Source organism: Tamandua tetradactyla, chromosome 12, assembly GCF_023851605.1.
Source record: "Tamandua tetradactyla isolate mTamTet1 chromosome 12, mTamTet1.pri, whole genome shotgun sequence".
Taxonomy (NCBI): Eukaryota; Metazoa; Chordata; class Mammalia; order Pilosa; family Myrmecophagidae; genus Tamandua; species Tamandua tetradactyla.
Genome location: NC_135338.1, coordinates 39,733,536 through 39,756,533, shown reverse-complemented (window position 1 = coordinate 39,756,533; position 22,998 = coordinate 39,733,536). Strand labels below are relative to the sequence as shown.

Here is a 22,998-nt window from a genome sequence, read left to right as displayed (position 1 = left end):
GTACTAATACTTTCCTGAATGTTTGGTAGGATTCACATGTGAAGCCATCTGGTCCTGGACTTTACTTTTTGGGGATCTCCTTAATGACTGATTCAATTTCTTTACTTGTGATTGGTTTGTTGAGGTCGTCTATTTCTTCTTGAATCGATGTTGGTTGTTTGTACCTTTCTAGAAAGTTGTCCATTTAATCTACATTGTCGAGTTTATTAGCATAAAGTTGTTCATAGTATCCTCTCATTACTTCCTTTATTTCTGTGGGGTCAGTGGTTATGTCTGATTTTATTTATTTGCATCCTGTCTCTTCTTTTTGTCAGCCTCTCTAAGGGTCCGTCAATCTTATTTATTTTCTCATAGAATCAACTTCTGGTTTTGTTGATTTTCTCTATTGTTTTCATGTTCTCAATTTCATTTATTTCTGCTCTACTCTTCATTATTTCTTTCCTTTTGCTTGCTTTGGGGTTAGTTTGTTGTTCTTTTTCCAGTTCTTCCAAGTGGACAGTTAATTCCTTGATTTTTGCTCTTTCTTCTTTTTTGAAATAGGCATTTAGTGCAATAAATTTTCCTCTTTGCATTGCCTTTGCTGCATCCCATAAATTTTGATATGTTGTGTTTTCATTTTCATTTGCCTCGAGATATTTACTGATTTCTCTTGTAATTTCTTCCTTGACCCACTGGTTGTTTAAGAATGTGTTGTTGAGCCTCCATATATTTCTGAATTTTCTGGCACTCAGCCTATTATTGATTTCCAACTTTATTGCTTTATGATCTGAGAAAGTGTTTTGTATGATTTCAATCTTTTTAACTTTATTGAGACTTACTTTGTGAACCAGCATAAGGTCTATCCTTGAGAATGATCCATGAGCACTTGAGAAAAAGGTATATTCTTCTGTTTTGGGGTGTAATGTTCTATAGATGTCTGTTAAGTCTAGCTCATTTATTGTGTTATTCAAATTCTGTTTCTTTATTGATCCTCTGTCTAGATGTTCTGTCCATCGATGAGAGTGGGAAATTGAAGTCTCCAACTATTATCATAGATGTATCTCTTTCTCTTTTCAGTGTTTGCCTCATGTATTTTGGAGCATTCTGGCTCAGTGCATAAATATTTATGATTGTTATATGTTCTTGTTGAATTATTCCCTTTATTAATACATAGTGTCCTTCTTTGTCTCTTTTAACTGCTTTACATTTGAAGTCAAATTTGTTGGCTATTAGTATAGCTACTCCTGTTCCTTTCTGATTGTTATTTGCATGAAATATCTTTTCCAAACCTTTCATTTTCAACCTATGTTTATCCTTGGGTCTAAGATGCATTTCCTGTAGACAGCCTATAGATGGGTCCTGTTTTTTAATACTTTCTGCCAGTCTATATCTTTTGATCAAGGAGTTTAACCCATTAACATTTAGTGTTATTACTGTACAGGCAATACTTTCTTATACCATTTTGCCTTTTGGATTTTATATGTCATATCTACTTTTTATTCTTTTTACCTTTACTGATAATCTTCATTTCTACACTCTTCTCCACACCTCTCTCTCCTATATTTTCATATCTGTCTTTAGTACTCCCTTTAGTATTTGTTGCAGAGCTGGTCTCTTGGTCACAAATTCTCTCAGTGATTTTTTTTTTCTGAAAATGTTTTAAATTCTCCCTTATTTTTGAAGGACAATTTTGTTGGGTATAGAATTCTTGGTTGGCAGTTTTTCTCTTTTAGTAATTTAAATATCTCATCTCACTGTCTTCTCACCTCCATGGTTTCTGCTGAGAAATCCATGCATAGTCTTATTGGGCTTCCTTTGTACATGATGGATTGCTTTTCTCTTGCTGCTTTCAAGATTCTCTCTTTCTCTTTGACAACTGACATTCTGATTAGTAAGTGTCTTGGAGTACATCTATTTGGATCAATTCTGTTTGGGGTATGCTGCACTTCTTGGATCTGTAATTTTAAGTCTTTCATAAGTTGGGATATTTTCAGTGACAATTTCCTCCATCAGTTTTTCTCTTCCTTTTCCCTTCTGTTCTCCTTCTGGGACACCCACAACATGTATGTTTGTGTGCTTCATGTTGTCAGTCAATTCCCTGAGTTCCTGCTCATATTTTTCCATTCCTTTCCCTATAGTTTCTTTTGCTCATCGGATTTCAGATGTCCCTTTCTCCAGTTTGCTAATCCTATCTTCTGCTTCTTGAAATCTGACATTGTAGGTTTCCATTGTTTTTTCATGTCTTCTACTGTGCTTTTCATTCCCATAAGTTCTGTGATTTGTTTTTTCAGATTTTTGATTTCTTCTTTTTGTTCATTCCTTGCCTTCTTTATATCCTCCCTTAATTCACTGATTTGATTTTTGTTGAGGTTTTCTATGTCTGTTCAAACATTCTGAATTGATTGTTTCAACTCCTGTATCTCATTTGGATTGTTGGTTTGTTCCTTTGACTGGGCCATATCTTCAATTTTCCTAGTAAGACTCATCATTTTTTGCTGGTGTCTAGGCATTTAATTACCTTAATTAGTTTATTCTAAAAAAGTGGAGATTATTTTCCCATTTCTTCCTAGGATTTTCATCTGGATGACTTTGTTATTTATCTGTTCTTTGACATTCAGTTCAGCTTATTTTCCTCTAGCTTAGGTTTTGTTTAACCTGCCACCTCCTAGATCCTCCTAGGGTCTACTTAGGTACTATAGACCCCAGCCAGATTTTCCCAGAGCAAACTGGCCTCCTGTCAGGAGAAAAGAGTCACCTGCATCAGTTTTCCCTGAGGGTGAGACCCAGCAGATTGAAAGTCTTTCCTATGAAGGTTCTGGGCTCTGTTTTTCTTATCCTGTCCAATGTGTGGCACTTGTCTGCCTGCAGGCCCCACCAGCATAAGGTGATGCAGTGCCTTTAACTTCAGCAGATTGTCCCTGCTGGGGATATGGTGGAGACAGAGGAGCAGTTGTAGTGTGGTTTTAATTTCTTCCCTTTCCCAACCCTGAGGTCTGAACTCCTCGAGGGAGGAATTCCACCTGAGCTGGGAACCATCCCTCTCCTGGGGAAGGCACAGACTCCAGATGAACACTCAAACAAGCTTAATTCTGCCTATGCCTGGGGCAGTGGAGCCTGAGAAGTCTTGCAGCTGTATCCAAAGAGCAGTTAAGCTGTAGAAACACAGTCACCAAAACAAAAGAGAAAAATCCTTTTCAGAGCAGGATCCCCATTCCTCGGGTTTGCCAATCAAGAGCTTAAGTTGGTACATTGCTTTGTGTATCTCTAGGTCCTATGTGCTCCCTCCTTTCCTTCAGAGCCCAGACCTTTTCAAATAAAAAAACCCTCTTGTTCTTTTGTTGTTGTTGTTGTTGTTTTTCTTTTTCTGTTAGCCCTGCCTCCTCTGCGCCAGGGCAAAAACCAGTGACCTCCGCTTTTACTCAACTTTCAGCTGAGCTGGGGGCCTATTTTTAGTAGTCAGAATTTGTTAATTAATTCCACAATTGGAGTTTGGTTGCACTCAGCCCCTGCTGCTGGTAAAGTCCCTCTCCTTTTCCCTCTGGGAAGCTGCCTGTGGGGGAGGGGAGTCAGCCACCGTGGCTTGGGGGACTTACAGTTCTGGGTGGGCTTGCAACTGGTCCAGCTTGTCCAGACTGGGGTACGCTGTGTGTCCGGCCACTGACATAGCTCCAGCAGTTGTTCTGTACAGTTCCTGGCTATTTATTAGCTGCTCTGGAGGATGAACTGAATCCCACACTTCACTAAGCCACCATCTTGGCCCCCTTCTATTCATTGATTTTTAAGGCTGTTCTTGTTCTAGTACAACACTATCTTGACTACTGTTGCTTTTTAGTAAGTTTAGAATTCATATAGTGTGAATCCTCAAAATTTGATCTTCTCAAAGAAATTTTTGGCTATTCTGGGTTCCTTGAATTTACATACAAATTTTAGGATGAGTTTGTCCATTTATACAAAGGAGCCAGTTGAGATTTTGATAGGTGTTGAGTTGAATCTGTGCATCAATTTGGGACATATTGCCATATTAATATTTAATCTTCCAATTCATGGACATGGAAGGTTTTAGGTCTTTGCTTTCTTTCACCAATATTTTATAGTTTTTGTTTTAGGTCTTTCACTTCTTTCAACAATATTTCGTAGTTTTCTGAATATAAGTTGTAAACTCTTTTGTTAAATTTATCACTATTTTCTTTGTTTGATGCTACTTTATTTATTTGTTTGTTTGTTTGTTTATTTATTTACTTATTTATTTATTTTTTGCACAGGCAGGCACAGGGAATCAAACCTGGGTCTCCAGCATGACAGGTGAGAACTCTGCTTGCTGAGCCACCATGGCCTGCCCTGATGCTACTTTAAATGGAATTATATTCCTCATTTCAGTTTTGATTTGTTCATTGAGCAATGAACAAATTATACAATACTTATAGTAATTCACTTGATTTTTGTATTTTGATATTTTGGTTTGCAACCTTGCTGAACTCATTTATTAGTTCTAAAAGCTTTTTATTGGATACTTGCAGGATTTTCTATATACAAGATCATTCCATCTGCAAGTAGAGATAGTTTTACTTCTTCCTTTCCAATCTGAATGCCTTTTCTTTTTATTCCTTGCCTAATGTCCTCACTAGAATCTCCAGTACAATACTGAATAGACGTGAGAGCGGACATTCCTGTCTTGTTCCTTACCTTAGGGAGAAGGCATTCAGTCTTTTATAATTAAGTATGATGCTAGCTGTGGTTTTTTTTTCATAGGGATCCCTTTGTACGTGCTTTTGAATGACAAGAGTATCATACCAAGTTTACTAATTTTAGTCTGATTTGCCTCCAATCTACCACAAACTTTTCTCCATGCCATTAAATGCCTTTTTGCAATACCATTTCAGTAGCTGAATGGCATTTTGTTGTATGTGGCTCCTCTTAAAATTATCTTTTGCTGTTTCTCTGAGGATATTATAAAAATTATTCTAATAGACCCATGTAGTTATAGTCATGATTGTCTATTTAGGCTTATGGAGACCCAAGACCCAGGCTCCCACTCCACATTAAGAATATGTTACTGAATGTTGCTGCCTACATGACCAGGACAGAAGTTAAAGGTCAACCAACCTCCTCAGGAAAAGAATGTACAGATGGTATCACAAACCACTTATCATATCCTCTACCCTGAAACATTGATAACAAATCTCCTAACCCCTGTGTCATGAGACCCTGCTGAAACTCTGTTCTCATACCCTAGAGACTGTCTGTGTCCTAAAGTCTTATATATGCCCCTGGCATCCCTTGCTTCTCTGGAGCTCTGACTTTCATTTTTCAGATGGCCACAACTGGGAAATATCTTCTGTTTGTAAGTCCTAAAATTCATGTCTAACTTTATGCCACACATGTTCTTGGTCTTGGGGCTGCACTGATCTGCGGCCTTCAAGAGCTGGGTTGAAACAAGGCTGGTATCTAAGAAGTAGCATGTTTGTGTTAAAAGGCCTAGACCTTGTGAAAGAATTTTCTAATTCAGATTAATGTTTATTCTGCTTGTGTTTTCTTTCCAACCGAATTGTCAGCTTCTTGAGGACAAAGACTGTTTTTACTTTTGCTTGTCCACTGTAGGTCCTCGTACAGGACCATTCACGGAGAAGGTGTTTAGTAAATGCCTGGATATCTCTTTGCAGTGAGTTATTTATTCTTAAACGCCATCTTTACATGTAGGATGTTTCAGTTGTTTGTTTTCAGGCTTTTACGCTATAAAATACTACATACACTTCTTAAAAAATCTTTATTGTGGTAAAATAGACCTAACATAAAATTTGCCATTTTAACCATTTTTAAATTTACAATGCAATGGTAGTAAGTGCGTTCACAATGTTGAATAATCATAACTGTTATCTATTTCCAGAACATTTTTGTTATCCTAAACAAAAACTCTGTATACATTAAGTAATAACTTCCCTTTGCTCCCTCTGTCTAGCCTCTGGTAACAGTATTCTATTGTCTTTCTCTATGAATTTTCCTATTCTAGATCCTCATATAAGTAGAATTATACAATACTTATCCTTTTTTGTTTAACTTATTTCACTCAACATGATGTCTTCAAGGTTCACTCATGTTGTAAGATGTATCAGAACGTCATTCCTTTGCACAGCTGAAAAATATTTCATTGCATGTATATGCTACATTTTAGTTATCCATTAATCCATGGATGCACACTTGGGTTGTTTCCACCTTTCAGCTATTGTGAATTACACTGCTATTAACAATGTTGTACAAGTACCTGTTTGAGTTCTTGCTTTCCATACTTTTGGTATATACCTGGAAGTGGAATTGCCAGGTCAAGTGGTAATTCTATGTTGAAATTTGTTAAGGACTGCCAAACTGTTTTCTGCATCTGTGGCACCATTTTACATTCCTACCAGCAATGCACAAGGGTTACAGCTTCTCCACATCCTCAGTAACACTTGTTATTTTATGTTTTATTAATGAAAGCCATCCTGTTGGTGTGAAGTCATATCTCATTGTGATTTAGATTTGCATTTCTTCAATGACTAATATTGAACATTCTTTCATATGATATTGGCCATTTGTATATCTTTAGAAAAATGTCTATTCAAGTTCTTTGCTGATTTTTAGGTTGGTTTACACACACAGTTTAAAAAAAATGTTTTTATTGTGATATCTTCATGTACCATAGAGTCCATCCGACATATGCATCTATGGCTCAAAATATCATCACATAGCTGTGTATTCATCACCATGATCATTTTTAGAACATTTGCATCACTCCAGAAAAAGAAATAAAAAGAAGAAAGAAGAAACTGATATATCCTATGCCCCTTAACCCTCTCATTGACTACTAGTATTGCAAACTACCTCATTTTTTTAACCCCATATCCCTCTTTTCATTATTTATTTGTCCTTATTTTTTTTACTAATCTGTCCATACCCTGGATAAAGGGAGCATCAGCCACAAGGTTTTCACACTCACACTATATAGTTATACAATCATCTTCAAGAATTAAGACTTCTAGAAGCAATTCAAAAGTTTCAGATGCTTCCCTCTAGCCACACTAGTACACCATAAACTAAAAAGAGATACCTATATAATGCAAAATAATAACCTCCAGTGTAACCTCTCAACGCTGTTTGAAATCTCTCAGTCACTGAGACTTTATTTGTCCCATTTCTTGCTTCCCCATTTTTGTCAAGAAGGTTTTCTCAATCCCATGATGCTGGGTCCCAGCTCATCCCTGGGAGTCATATCCCACATAGTGGGGAGGGCAGTGAGTTCACCTGCCAAGGTGGCTTAGGGAGAGAGGCCACATCTGAGCAACAAAAGAGATTCTCTGGGGGTGACTCTTAGACATGATTATATGTGGGCTTAGTTTCTCCTTTTCCGGAATATGTTTCATAGAGGCGAGCCCCAAGATTGAGGGCTTAGTCTATTGAATTGGCTGTCCATTCATGCAAATGTCCACTCATGTCCCCATTCTCAATTCCTCCAAATATATACCTAACAACAGGGTTGCAAGATCGTATGACCAAAACCCATTCCTAACCTCCTGTGGAACCACAACACTGCCCTCTATGGGGCTAAACCACTCCGCTTCCCTACCAACAGTGAATAGGTACATCTCTTTCACCACATTTTCTCTAGCAATTGTATCTCTCTGTTTATTTTTAAACAGCTTTATTTGGACTTGATACAATCCAATCCAAGTAAAAAATCAATGGTTCCCAGTAAAATCACATAGTCTTGCATTTACCACTACAATCTATATGAGGACATTTTGTTTCTTCCCCCCCAAATCCTACCCCTCCCCCACATTCCCTCCTTATTGATATTTAGTTTTGGCATATTGCCTTTGTTACATTCAATGGAAGCATATTACAATGTTACTGTTAACTATAGACCCTAGCTTGTATTGGTTGCTTTTTTTTTTCCTGTATACCATTCTATTTTCAACACCTTGCAATGATGACATTTATTTGTTCTCTCTCATGCTAAAACATTCTTATATTTGTATATTTAATCACCATCATTGTCACTCTAGGTATTTGTACGTTATACCACCTCAGTCTTTATCCTCTATCTTTCCTTCTGGTGTCATACATGCCCCCAGTTTCCTCAACCATACTCACTAATTCAGCTTTATTTAGTGTACTTATGTTATTGTGCTACCATTTCTGAATCTTTACAATCAATCTTCTTGCACGTTTGTACTCCTTCAGCGCCAAATGCCAATCTCTACCCTCTTTCTATCTCTTGATAACCTGAGCTCTTAACTTTAACTCTCAAAGTTCACTCATTAATATTGGTTCATATTAGTGAGACCATACAATATTTGTCCTTTTGTTTCTGGCTAATTTCTCTCAACATAATATCCTCAGGGTTTATCCACATTGTCACATGCTTCATGACCTTTTTCTGTCTTACAACTGCATAATATTCCATTGTATGCATATACCAGAGCTTGTGTAGCCACTCATCTATTGATGGGCATTTGGGCTGTTTCCATCTCATAGCAATTGTGAATAATGCTGCCATAGACATCAGTGTGCAAATGGCCATTTGTTTCCTTGTCTTCAGTTCCCAGTTCCTCTGAATATATACCTAGTAATATATATTACTAGTAATGGGATTTCTGGCTCATATGGCAATTCTATACTTAGTTTCATGAGGAACTGCCAACCTGCCTTCCAGAGTGGTTGTACCATTTTACATTCCCACCAGCAGTAAATAACTGGTTTCCCCACATCTTCTCCAGCACTTATTGTTTTCTGTTTTGTTTTGTTTTGTTTTTTTGATAATGGCCATTCTAGTGGATGTGAGATGATGTTTCATTGTAGCTTTGATTTGCATTCCCCTAACAGCCAGAGAGGGTGACCATCTTTACATATGCCTTTTAGCCATCTGTATTTCCTCTTCTGAAAAGTTCATACACCCATTTGATAGCAATTCTTTTGTTCTTATCCAACTTTGTTTTAAACTTGCTATTTCTCTGGTGTCTGGTTGCAAAGATATTTCAAGTATTCTTTTTTTCTTTCTATTCCTGGTAGAAAAGGGAGTGAAGACTTCACTTTTAAGAATACATTGTTTAAATAGTGCAGGAGTTTGGTGAGTAAATATAGTAATAATTTTAGTTTTCTTTAAGTTAGTAACTGGATTGAATAAATATCTTCAATTTCTCTAATCATCACAGGACTATAGTAACAATAAAATCTTGTAACTAGACACCTTCAATTGAATGGAAAATTAGGTGTTTACAGAGGCAGGAGACAATCAGAAACAAATTGGGTAAAAGAATGGGAGAAGAAGAGGCCTCTGGAAGAATGTTAAAGGAGTCAAAAGAAAATCATGAGATCTATGCCTGGTGAAACAAACAAGAAAAGCTAATGATTATTAACTGTAAATCATCTTAACTTTTGCGCTATTAGCATTTCTTATGTTATTAATTGCTGTTTGGGGATCACTGTGCTAAGGAACAAATGACATTTTGTTTATATGGAGAGAGATGCTCTCTTCATCCTGACTGTTTAACTTTCTAGTTTAGATTTTCAAGGAACTCCTTCAGAGTCTTTTCTAAATGTGACATTGTAAAGCTTAGGTATTTGTACCTAAATGTAATTTATCAATTAGTTTATATAAAAGAGAAAAACCCTTTTATGAAATGTTACCCAACTGTTAGCAAAGTCCATGTCTTTTAAGATTTAGAAATTCTGTAGTTTCTCATCAAGACTTCATATCTGTAACCCTACTCCTTAACAAGCAATATAAACAAGCCAAAGATTAGCTCATTTACTAATATTTATTGAGATGCAAAAGCGCAGCATGATACTGGGTCTAGACAGCACAAGGTCCTTTTGCTTAGAGAGTTTTGATTTCAAGTGGTGAGATAAACACAAAATAAAAGTGGCTTATAATGCTATAGTATTAAAATCTATTATGTAGCCTCATACATCTGAACTGCTTAAGACCAAACTCACCCAAAACAATGAGGACCTATAAAACCTGTGGAGCTGTTTTAGAGGAGCTGTGACTTGAGAGGCCAAGTGAAATAAGCAGGTACCCTTTGTGCAGAGAAAATGTCCTGGATGAGATAGAGGCTTCAGAAGAAAGTGTGAAGTAATCAGATACCTTATCAGATGCCCGTCATTTATCCCAGCAGCTCATAAAGCATGAAGCACAATCATTCACTCAGTTTAGGGAAAAGAAAGGAAAATTTTAGGAGCTAATAGGTCTGTGTATTAATTGTGCAGAGAGGGCAATGAAAAAAATAACTGAAAGCCATGACTCAGCATGACACTCCGAAGTGTTTACATTATGCCCCAGGGACATGACACTGTCTTTGTTTGGATCCTGGCGCAATCTACATCTAAGGGACTAGGAAAGGACCCACCAAAGGATGATGGACTAGAAGTGAAACCAGGGGGCTGAGAAAGACCCTATCAAAAGTATCAACTACTGGTAGGTAGCTTCTCCTGTGACCTTTGTTTTTGGTTCTGAGAGCCTTCTTTGTTCTTGTGGCCACTACTCTATCCCACCTATGCTGGGACCACTGTACTAGAACTTGCTAGGGACCCCTTCCAAGGCCTGTCTTCCTTTTGCCAAAGATTATAAAGATCGTCATCTTTATGCTGATGATCAATATTTCCAAAACCCCACCCTTAGCTTATCTGACTCTGTTCAAGAACTGGCAACAGTTCCTGCTTCAAGACCATACTGTTTTACCCATTTTTCAAGTGCCTCCATAAACTGTTATGAACCTTATTTTATAGTTCTCCTCTCAAATTTTCAGTCCTTGCCTCATGTAAGTCAGAACTTTAATTTTTGCCTCTGTGGTTTTCTCAATTATGTCCTCTGCCCCACTTCAGTCAGTATAGATTCTACTCATCCTTCTAGGCCCATTCTGAATCCTATTTTTAACCTGAAAATTTAGACTATATATTGTAGCATATGAATGTTTATTTTCTTTTCTCTTTTCAAGGGTTGAATTTATTAACTAGAATGATGGAAAACTGGCTACATTTAACATTCTATTTAATGCAATTGTTTTATATATCTTCATTCTGCTTTCCTAACACATTGACAATGGAAGCTATTTTGAGAATCCCATAGTATCTCGGGCAGTGCTGGGCACTAAGCAGACAACACACACTACGTGCTTGTTGACTGAGGAAGCCATAGTGAACAAGACAAAAAGTCACAGGGATGCAGAGTATGGGGAAGTAAGCAAGAGCTGAATGACACCAGTGAAATTTAGTTTCCAAAGATGGTGAAATACTTTTGAAAGGGTTTTTGTTTCTTCTTTCTTCAAAGACTTAGAATGGTAGGGATAGGAAAGAAAAATTCCAAATATTATATAGCCCACTGTGTTGTTTGGTGCAAACATCCTAGGGAAATTGGAACCTGAAATATTTGATGAACTCTCCAACTAGTCAACCTGGAGTGTGCTGTATTTTCTTTTATTCCTCAGAATCCTTGTGATTATTAATAGTGGAGGTCATCCAAGGGCAGAGAATGTGTGGTCCTTTTGACCAGAGACTAGGTTCCATAAATAAAGTAGCTTACTAATTATCATCTCTTCTGTCTCCAGTCCATTTCTGTCACCCACAGCAATGGAGGACTCCACTAAAGTCATTGCTATTTTATTTAAAATGCTACACTGATTTAGAATTCTTTTAATTTCCCAGTAGATTTCCAAGAGATTATGGGACCATCTGTGTATGCCCAGAAGTGGTTATAATAATAGCAGGATAAGCTATTATTGCTGGTCCTCTTCTTTCAAAAGTGACCTGAGTAGGGGTCACTGCCTTTACCAATTAGCTATAGCTCTTTATCAAGAAAGTTTCTTGTGGTGGCTTCAACCTAGGTACTCCAGAAAAAAGACGGTTTTAAATTTAATCCATTCCCTGTGTGTATGAACTCCTGTAAATAAGACCTTTTGATGAGGTTACTTCTGTGAAGGGATGGTCCAGTTGAATTAGACTGGGTCTTAATCCAATTACTGAAGGCCTATAGGGAAGGTGGGAAGGTCATGGGGGTGGGGGGGAGAAAGAAAGAAAGGCACAGGGAGTAGCCAGAAACTGGAAGTCAACAGAACTTGGAGAGAAAAGAGAAGCCAGGAGAGGCTACCATCTGCGTTGCTATGAGCCAGAAAAGCCAAAGACCTAGGATCACTGCCAGCCAGTTCCAGAATGCCACAGTCTTTTGGGAAAAAGCATCACCTTGTTAAAACCTAGGTTTTGGGCTTCTTCTGTACTCAAAACCATGAGCCAACAAATTCCCATTGTTTATGCCAACCCATTGCATGGTATTTGTTTTGGTAGTCAGGAAACTAAAACAGCCTCCCATACCTTCTTTTAAATGGTCACAAGGAAGAAACTTCTCAATACTGTCTTTCAGGGCATAGATGTGTCAACAATGAACTCTAATGAAGTAAACATTTCATGATGACTATTTGATAGGCTTATACAGTAATCAGAGTTCATGGAAAAGTTGAGCTGGTTCATTCTTATTTCATTTTTATTCACTGTACATCCTTTGGTAGTTTGTTGAAGTTTATGAACCCCTGCTCTGCATTATTGTGCTATTGTCTCTCAGCTCCAGGCCCACCCTTTTAAACCCCACCTTGTGATGCTGGGGAATGGGGCTTTGCAAATCATATCTGGGCATGACCAGTTGGTTCCCTAAGAATGTGGGGCAATAGAGGGAGAGGGTGAGGCTGGAGGAGAGAGAAAGGACTCGATAAACCTTGCCTGTTTCCTGCATATATCCTATTCCTGTAAACATAACTCCAGAAATACTTCTTCACCTTACAAGCAGCTGTGACCTCCCATAGTAATATCCTAATTCATTTTACAGTTTTTCCCCCCAATACTTGCAAAGTTGGCTTTTAGAACTACCTCAGTGCCATCAGCCTTTGCTGGTATCCCCTGCTCAGAAGTCTGAAGTTCAGCTCTACAGGGCCCCTCTAGACTTCTAAGTTTAAAATATTCCAACCTCTCACTTATTTTTTTCCTCAGCCCAAGGATGCTTTTTTTGAGATAGCTGCATCAACCGCAATGTAATAGGAAATAACCATAATTTCTATTGGCAATGAAGTCATGGGTAATGATAATATGACAGTGATTTGTTGCCTATATTTATAATTTAAGGAATTGCTAATTTTTAGTTAGAAGTTAATGAAAATAAGGATATGGCTTTTTTCTCTCCATGCTCCCTAATCTTCTGAATTTCATTTATGTATCCCACATTAAAAATTATATTTAGCAGTATAGAGATCCTTGAGAAATTAGCTTAGTTAGCCAAATGATAAGGTTCATTTAGTTGCTGTTTTTCTCTTTCTATTTACAGCCCAGCTTCATCTCAGTCTTCGTTTCTTAACTCAGGAGTCTCTTCCTCTAGTAGACTGGGTGTGTTTGTGCCTCAGTATAGTGCCAAGAACTTTCCCTATCAAGGCACGGATGACGCTGTCCTACTAAGTTACTTTATTGCAAAGTGCTTTCCTTATCAAAGCACTTTGATACCATACTGCTGATTTTTCTTTGTATATTTTCCTCACTACAGCATAAGCTCCCTGAGACCAGGGACCATGCATGAGTTGTTCTCGTAACATCCCTGGCACAGGGTCTGCCACTGTAGGAGCCCAATCTATATTTGTGAATAAACAAGTGAATGAGTATATTAATTCCAACATGGAAATAGTTTTTTTCTCTTGTTCACGGTCACAGGTCTTGTGGCTAGGTACTCTTTAAGAATATTGCCATGAGCAGAGATAAAAGAGAGAATGATGGTACATATCTGCCCACCACTGGAAAAGCAGCTCAGTGTTCAGACCTCTGGCAGACATATCACTTACTAGGGTGGACACTGTTAGTCATCTACACAGCAACCATTCAAGCATTTTCTCCATACAAATGGAATTATAATTTGTTTCACAGTATCAGATGCCATGCACATTAGGGGAGACTGGGCCCCTTCTAGCTGTGGTTGTGGGAAGTGAGTCTTGATTGAGCTGAACCAGTCATGGTAATCCCATTTGGCAGAGATTGGTTTAGGCATGAGCATGTGGTGCAATGTCTGGACAGCGGAATGTCCAGGTTCGCTGAGGGACTTCTAGGAAAAAAATAGAAGGAGACACATGGCAGGTAACATTCTTGTTTTCTCCTTTTGGATATGCTTCTATGAAAAGGTGGTACCTAGAGCTCATGCAACTTTAGTGTGATAATGAGGGGAGCAGCAGGCACACAAAGAATGGCAGTGTGGAAAAATGGAAAGCAAGTGGGTCATTGTTGATGTCACTAATATGCTGTATTAATTAACTGCATATTTATTATACAACAGCCAATGTCTTTATTGTATAATCCATTTTTGGTGTTTTTTTCTGTTGTTGCTGTTACTTACATCCTAAAGTATTGCAACTGCATCTAGTTCATAAATGAAATAGCTCAAGTCCATAACCAAATGTAACAGATTCCATTCTGCCTGAGATCTTCTAGATACTTAAGTGTAACAGATGTCTGCCATAGTGTGCAAGGATTCTTTGAGAGCTCCCAGATTCCACAGGACTAATTTAGAGAGTAGTAGGGTACTGACCATTTCTGAAGCTCATCATAGGAGAACATTTAAATCTGGGTGACAAGCTTTTATAGGTGAACTAACCCCAAACACCCTTTTCAAACCCAAGTAGCTATGACAGATGAGGCATTCATGTGCAGCATATTATGTGCTCCCATGTTATGAAACTGGCTTTGACATTTGGATGTCTACCACTTGGTGAGTGGTTAGTTATGAAATGCTATTGGTTCAACAGATTATGCTCCTGGAATAAAGCCTGGACTTCTGGGATCTTTCTAGTGGCTGGTTTATTTGTATTTCCAAGGCCATTTTTCCAATAAGCCAACACAATCAAATTACCCACAGCTTTGAAGACATTCTACCTTACAGTTTGACATTTTAATTAGGACTTTAAAGAGATAATAATCACAACCCACAACTTCCCTAATGTTACCTAGAAATGGGTCAGTTAATTAGGACCCCAGAAAAACCGCTGCATGCGTTTCTTTTTAATTGTGTTTCCAAACTTCCATCACCACATCTCTTGGCCTCAACTCAGACCAAATCAAACAAACAGCAGGGAAAAGTTCAATCTCTCCAGACTTCAGAAAAAAAAAATCTAAGGGTACAAATAAGGAAGCCAGTCTGTGCCCATCACCTAAAAATGTATGTTTCGCTCTGAATAAGACATTTTTCCTTCATTTCAAGATTGGTTTTGAAAGAAAAACCACAATTTCATTTCATTAGATACTTCTCTAAGAAAGCCATTTGGATCCCATTCACTTGAGCCCTCTGATTTTTGTATCTATGTTTCATGTTTCTTTATCTCTACTGGGGTAGAATTAAATAATAAGTGACCCCACCAAAGAATATTTTAATGTTCTCTTAATACATTAAATTCCTTCTAAGTGAACTTTTGCAAGGTGGAAGGAAAATGTCTATTACTGAGAAACAAAGGGTATCTGAATGTGATAGCAAATCAAGAAATGCAGCCTGTCCTGTTGGGAAGATTATGTGTAACAGGATGCTTACTGCCTCACTATGCCTTGCCCCTCCCTATCCTTTCAGTCAATATACAAGAATGGAAATGTGGTAAATGTCTGAGTCGTTCGTCTAATGCTCTGATGTGTTTTGACACATTCAGGACGGAGAGGTGGTGGTTGCTTCCCAGAAGGGGTTTAAGGAGTGAAACATTATACCATTTTGTCACTCTGCTAGACAAGTTCCTTTAGCCTCACTTTTTTTTTTTTCTTTTTGCATGGGCAGGCACCTGGAATCGAACCCAGGTCTCTGGAATGGCAGGTGAGAACCCTGTCTGCTGAGCCACCGTGGCCTGCCCACTTTAGCCTCACTTTTGAACCCAATTACATGTGCCTCAGTTTCCAGTTGGATGATCTGTTGCTAAGTTCCTAAGGTCACATCCTAAGATTCAGCCATTCTAAAGTTCTTTTAGTTCAATAGTTGACTGTTGGTGGTTATTTTGAAAGATAGCTTCAACTTGCAATTTCAGTGACTATTTTTTTTTTTTGTCATCCAGCTAAATATATCCACTCTGCTCATCATCAGAGGCTGATGTACTGTGAAGTACACCGAACTTAAAATTAAGGGCTGTGCCCTGCTTCAACTTGCCTCTTCCAAGATTCTGGCAATAGCTCTAACAATGTGCTCATGCAATCATATGTTTTTGTGAAATTTGCAAACCTAATTATCATATCAATCAGTTACCGAAACCAAATTTGTATTTACAACGTTATATTCTTTTTCTTAAATAGGGCCCTCCAAACTGCACAACTTTCAGGCCATACAAACCTAGATCTGTAGATGCTCATTATGTTAGTACTTCATTTTAGGTTGCAAGATCCTAAATTAGGAAAGGAGGGCATGCCCAGATAGTCACCTATTCAGTTTATAATACCTTTTTAAGATGGCTGTCACTGCAATGGAATGTCCTTGAGGTAGGCAGAGTTTATTTGGCATGTTCCTATTTTACCATCGTTCTTTGTGATGTCTCCAAATTTGGGACCTTTCCATGACCTTGGGTGTTTAAATACTTTAAGACATGTGCAGCACTTAGGACTATGAATGCACACATTAAGTCTTCAATGAATATTATATTCTTTTTCTCCAAATTTTGCAACCTTTAATATATCTTTTGCTACCTCTCTTCACTTAAGAGACCAGCTCTGTTATTACCACCCTGAGAAAGGCCCCTTTCACCAGATGTATCATTTTTTTCCTATTAAAGCAATCCTCTTGCAAAACAATAATCTGACAAAATTCTCCATGATGGACCACTGAAGGCTGATGATGACTTAACACATTGCCTCATGGTGATGTAGTGGAAGAGCATAAGGTCTAAATCCAGACCTACCACCCCCTATCTCGATGTCCACCCTAGCTGCATTATCTTCATCTAGGGAATAAAGGAGATAATTCTTAATTCACAAGGATGTTCTGAGGACCAAGTATATAAAGCACTTATCACAGTATTTAGAGTAGTCAAGATATTCAATGAAAGGTCATCATTATTAAAATCCAGACACTATTGATGACTCAGAGTCTGAACCCCAAAGAAAACACATTTGATGGAAAAAATTCAGATGAATTTTTGCCAACAGGGAACAAAAATTCAAGAGCACTTTGATTTGTCTTGTGTTACTTATATCTGGTCTATGTAAAATGCCTAAGCCTGTGAACACCTCTAAATTTCCTAAGATAGAGAATAGAGACCAATACAATGATAATATTCTAACATACTTAGGAATCCTATGAAGTATAGGTTCACTTTATAGGGTTTCAAAGTACTTGGGTTAGAATTCTAGATATATATTGATGTTGAGATTTACTTGACTTTAAACAAAATCTTATTAGAAATGAAATCTGAATTTATTTGCCTAATTGATATAATTTTACTCTGGTTTTCTGTAAAAACTTAAACAATGATTGGTAATGGTTGAAGATCACTGAAAAAAGTACTTGAAGGCAAACATTCTTCAAATCTCATTCTAAGTGCCTTCACAGTCAGGATTTGAGTTCTTGATCTTTGTATTCTTTGAGCCTATCTCAGAAAATGAAAGAAAAATATATATAGTGTTCTTTTTATTTGCCTTAATAAAATATTACTTTGTTTTGTTTTTATACTAAATAGATTATCTGTTAACCACTATGTCTAATAAGGCCTAAATTGATAGAACATTTTCCTAAACTTGAAGGTTTCTATAGTTTCAAGAGTGTTAGACCTTACATATGTCTACACTGGCACATATAAACACAATGGATGACATGCTACATAAGAGCATATAGTAACTTTTAAAATAAGTAGTTACTTAGATATAAAATATACAAAATTCTAGACTATGGCTTGTTAAGCGTAGTACCTAGCAAAATGCCTAGAATATAATGTTCAATAAATATTTTTTGAATGAGTGAAGGAATGAATTGTATTAAAATGAATTGAATGGAATGCTTTGGTCCTGGTAGGGAAAAATCATGAAAGATCCTGAAGAAGGTGAGACTTTTAGAAAAGAACCAGAGACTTTAGGAATTAGAAAGGAATTTAGAGGCCATGTAGGCCAACTGCCTCATTTTATACCAAGAAGACTGAATAACTTGTTTAAATTAGTGGAACAAAGACAGGGTATGAAGGACAAAATGAGATGCACATGAAAAAATTTCTGAATTTTGTTACTCCAAGTAAATCAGTAAATGAGCAGCAGAAATTTATGTGATAAGATTGAGAGAATGAGTGCTATGTCAATGACAAGACTTGATTTCTTCCCAAATCATTAGTGTTTACTTTTGATTATCAGTTCTTTCTATTCACTCTCAGGGACCATCTGGATAATTCTGTGTTAAGAGAGTTTCAATGCATTGTATTTTGCCTGAGAAAAAGGGTATCCATGTTTGAGAGGTTTGCAAAGGTCTGTCTTTCAAAGAAGGCATTGAAATGAGGTTTGATATGTATCATGTAAGTGGTGAAAAGTGCAAGAGGGAGATGAAGGATGGAAAGTCAATTTCATACAGGTGAAAAAATATGAAACTCTAATCATTAAACACTACTTAGTTGATAATGGAGAGAAGGGAAACAAAACAAAAGAGCATTGTGTTTCTGAGGTTGAAAAATACCCCACTGCAGGACTTTGGGGTTCCTAGATTGTGTGTGTGTGTGTGTGTGTGTGTGGTTATGAGTTGTTTAGTTTTCATTTGTTGGATCCCTAAGTCCTTTATCTGAGGTGTTTGGCCTCCTTAAACTCATGCAATGCTACTTGCCTTAGGGAGTCTAAGAAGCAGATCACAATGAGGCTGGCTATATGTCAACTTAAATAACTGGTTGAATTTTTAAGTCCCAGGGGAAATCCAGCCACAGCCAAACCATTTGTCCTTTGATCAAAATGTTGGGCTTGTGCTCCTTAGAAGGCTCCTCCCATCAGTAGTAGTACTAGGGTCTAGAGTCTCTGAGCTCCTTTCCCATCTTAGCTTTGAAGACCACTGAAGATTGAGCCAGACTAGAGTTTGGGTTGATGGTCTGTAGAATTGCATTGTCTTAAAACAGGAGAGACAAATTAGTCTATACTCAGTGGTGAGTAAAAGATAGGGAGTTACAAAATTCAGGTGTGTTGAAAGCATTACAGGAGCCTTGCCAGCATGAAACCAGAACTAAAGGAGAGTTATATCTACAGAAGAAAGATATTAAATTACTATTTTTGTACTTTTCTTCCTGGTGCCCTCAAAATTCTGGCAGAGATATGACTATAGGCTGCTGTCTCACTGTACAAAAAAAAGATGAATTTAGGGGAGAAAATTGAATTCAGAAACTGGACCCATAGATTGGACTGGGCTGAGCAAATGTTAATTTCTCAGTGAAATAATTTCTACAGATTAGAATTACATGGCTTTGATGGCTCTGACTCTAGCATCATTTGGTATCTTTTTAAGGGTCTTGCAATGCTTGTGGAAGAAATGTGAGAATCACAATAATATTTGAAGGCAAGTTAGGCACCTCAAAAAGAAAAATATAATTAGAATATTCTAAATGTTCCCTAAATTTCACCTTGCACCATCTCCCATTATAGGTGAACGCTCAATAAACAGAGTGTTTCTCAACATAATTGGTATATTCAACCATGAGGGTTAGTTAAGACTTTTTTGTCAAAACATCCATTTGCTTTCTTAGCCTGGGCAAACTGAACTAGCAAAGGGATGTCACTTTTATGAATACACAAGCACTTTTTTGATCTATGCTAAATGAAAGAGTTTGAAAGAAAAAGAAACTTCCATTTACATAAAACTCTCTCTTGTTAATATCCCAGACTTAAGAGCTGCTTAGACATTTTGGGGAGGAGAAGGAAGGGTGGGGAAACAGCTCTGGCATTTAACTTTAAATCAGACAGACCGCATTAATGATATTCCTTCAGTATGGTGCAGTTTCTTTTTCTTGAATTTTCAATCCTTCAGCATCCCCTTTGACCTCTAATAGGAATCCCCTCAGGTATATACAATCTTTAGGCAGATTATACAACATAGAAGCATTGCCATTTGTTTTATCTGCATCTGATTTTGTTGAATATACTTAGTCTATGATCAGGGGAGATTATATTTTTCCAACTTCAAAGAATGTGTTTTATTAATTCCTTTTCAAATTCTTCTTACTCAGTGAACTATTCAGAAGGAACACACTCAGATTCAGGTGAAGGGAGTCATACCAAGAACTTGCCAGACCACAAAAACTTCAGCTGCCTAGGCTTAAAGCTGATTTCAGTCACTTAAGAATTTGGAGATGAAAACACTGTTTGTAGTGAACTTGTAGAAATCCTGCAAATGTCACAGAGACACAACTGTCTTGTTTATAGTTGTATTTTCAGGGTCTAGCACACTGCCTGGAACCCAGAATGTGTTCAATAAATACCTGTCAAGCACATTTGTTGGGGATACACTTAGGGGCCATTCAGGTAAAGAGTACTTTTACAATCAGTCTACTTCAGTGACTTTTTCCATCATTATTTGGATCATTAGACCCTCCAATAATTTATAGACTCCAAGATTAGAGTTTCTTTTTCTGGAGATGATGAAGTTCTGTCCTGATAATCCTGCCTGGGAGAAGATGGTTTGCTCGATTTTGCTTTTCTCTCCCTTGTGTTTGGGTCTTTATGCCCTGACTCAGTGGTTGACTTCAACTTTCATCAACATCACCTGTAGAGCTTGTCACACCATGGATTATTGGGCTCCCTGACAGAGTTTTTCACTCTGCAGATCTGGGGTGGGGTCTGCGAATTTGTATTTCCAGGAACTTCCTCTTTTGGGTGATGCTGTTGGCCCTGAGACCTCACCTTGAGAACCAATGCTTTAACTTATTACCAGCCACCCACCCACATGCCCAGAACTTTCCATTTTTCTTTGTTCTCAATGTATTTCTTTTCTCATTTTCGATTTTTGTGACCATTTTTCCCACTCATTTTACATGTGATGCTAAATACTTTAAAAAGCTTAAGCCTTACCATTCTAACATCATAACTTTAAAAATAGACAGCTTTCTTCTCAGATTATTCACCTGAACATTGTAGTAGTACAGCTAGGTCCTCAAGGATAATTTGAGAGCTTCAAACATCACAGCCAAGTTTTCTGATTGTGTAAGCTCAAATAGAGAAGCCTGAATCAAGGGTTGTGAATGGTAGAGTTCTATGCTTAGGATCCAAGCTTATTTCTGTTCTAGGATGGAGTTGTTTTTCCAGTGGTATCATTTGCTCATCACCCAGCCCTCAGTTATCAGTAGAAGTGTTCCCTGAATACTTGTTGTGCAAAACAGAGGCCTTCTTGTAGTTATACAATAATGTATTTGCTACTTTCAAAGTATTTCTGAATCAGTTATGCCTAGGTTGTTTGGGAGATTTCAAAGCAGATCATCCAAGTTGATCATCAACAACAGGCAAGAGGTAAATATAACCCATGCAAAGTGTAAAAATAAATGCCAAGGAAGCAGTTTATCTTGTTAAATTCCACTGAGGGCATGCTATAAGCAGCTGCTGACCTGTCCATAGTGGCCTAGGGGTACTTATCGGCACTTTGAGGATCGTAGCCATCTCCACTTGTGTGAAAACCTTGCATGTGATCAGATATACAATTCTAATATGACCTGATAAAGTAAATCAGGGGGCAGCCTTTTTTGCAGTGCTTAGGACTAATTCACTGGATTTTCTTCCTCCTCTTTAGCACCATTCAGCAGCATTTTTGGTCACCAGCTACATCATTTGGCAGCAGGCTAAAGTGTTCACAATTGCACAGAGCAAAGAGCATGCTGAATAGTGATGTTCCAGTTTAAAAGAACAGAACTACAAATAAAGGTAAGCTTTTGTTTTGGATCAAGATCCTTTCAAATGCAGAAAATCTCATGGCTGATCACATACCATTCACCACTGCCATGCTCACGGCTCCAGAGCATATGTCCTCATTCCTTATTCTCTGAATCCTGAACAGGAAGACTCAATGTCAGCATGTTATCTTGAATTTCCTATTTCTCTAACTCTCTCCATATCTCTTTTTACCACTTTGTCTCTCTTATTTACCCCTTTCTGATACTAACCACTTCTCTTTGGGGTTATGCTTTATTGATTTGATTATTTGGGGCAGGTCATTTCGTTCTCTAATGGGAGAAAACTCAAAGGACTGCAGACTTTACGTAGATAACTGATAAGCACACCTCGGCCTGTCACAGGTCCATCAGGAACATAGCTGCATATGGAGTATGGTGATACCTTTCTCCATTGCACTTGTCACAGTTGATAATTGTATATATTTGATTGTTTATTTGATCATTTTCTGTCTTCCTTTCTGAACATAGGCCCCGTGAAGATAATGGCTCTCTGTTTTGCTGACTATTGTACCCCTAATATCTAGCACAGTGCCTTATACACAGCAAATCACACACAGTGGTTTTTGGTGGGGAAGGGAAAGGATAGGCATCCGGTTGAGACATGGGATGTCCTTAGCAGATCTTAACTGAACTTTGGAAATGATATTCTGTTTTGGGGAGGGGTATGCAGAAAGACCTGAGTATTATTACTGAATTTGGTTTTGGGGTGTTGTTTTAAGTGTATTTTGAGATATTCAATGCATGATGCTTGTTGGGTAGATAAAAACTCACAATGTATCACCAAATAAGGAGAAATATAAATTATTGTGAATTGTAAAAAAATCTTCTATTCCAGCAACTTGTTACTGGAATATACAGATTGCTGGAGCTTATAGCTATTGAATAAGAGATATATATTGAACAAAAGATCCATCTGCTAGACTTTCTGCTCCCAGGTGCACCTTCTTCCCTTTCTGCCATTTCCTCCCAGGGCAGAGTTTCAACCTCCTTCTGATGGAAGCAATGGGGTCGGGATAATCTGGGCTGGCAATGATCTCTGATTTCACTAGTTGAATTTGTTGCAGAGCACTGGCCAGGAGGGAGGTTGCCAACTGGCAACCCTCACTGTGCC

At 37.7% G+C, this 22,998-nt stretch overlaps 1 protein-coding gene across 1 annotated transcript in view; it reads left to right on the top strand.

The window, feature by feature from the left end:
* DIO2 (iodothyronine deiodinase 2) overlaps positions 1-22,998 on the top strand; it is a 259,269-nt gene that overhangs the window by 44,313 nt on the left and 191,958 nt on the right. The window contains 1 exon segment of the mRNA XM_077123228.1: positions 21,728-21,858. The gene's annotated coding sequence lies outside the window, so the exon portion shown is untranslated.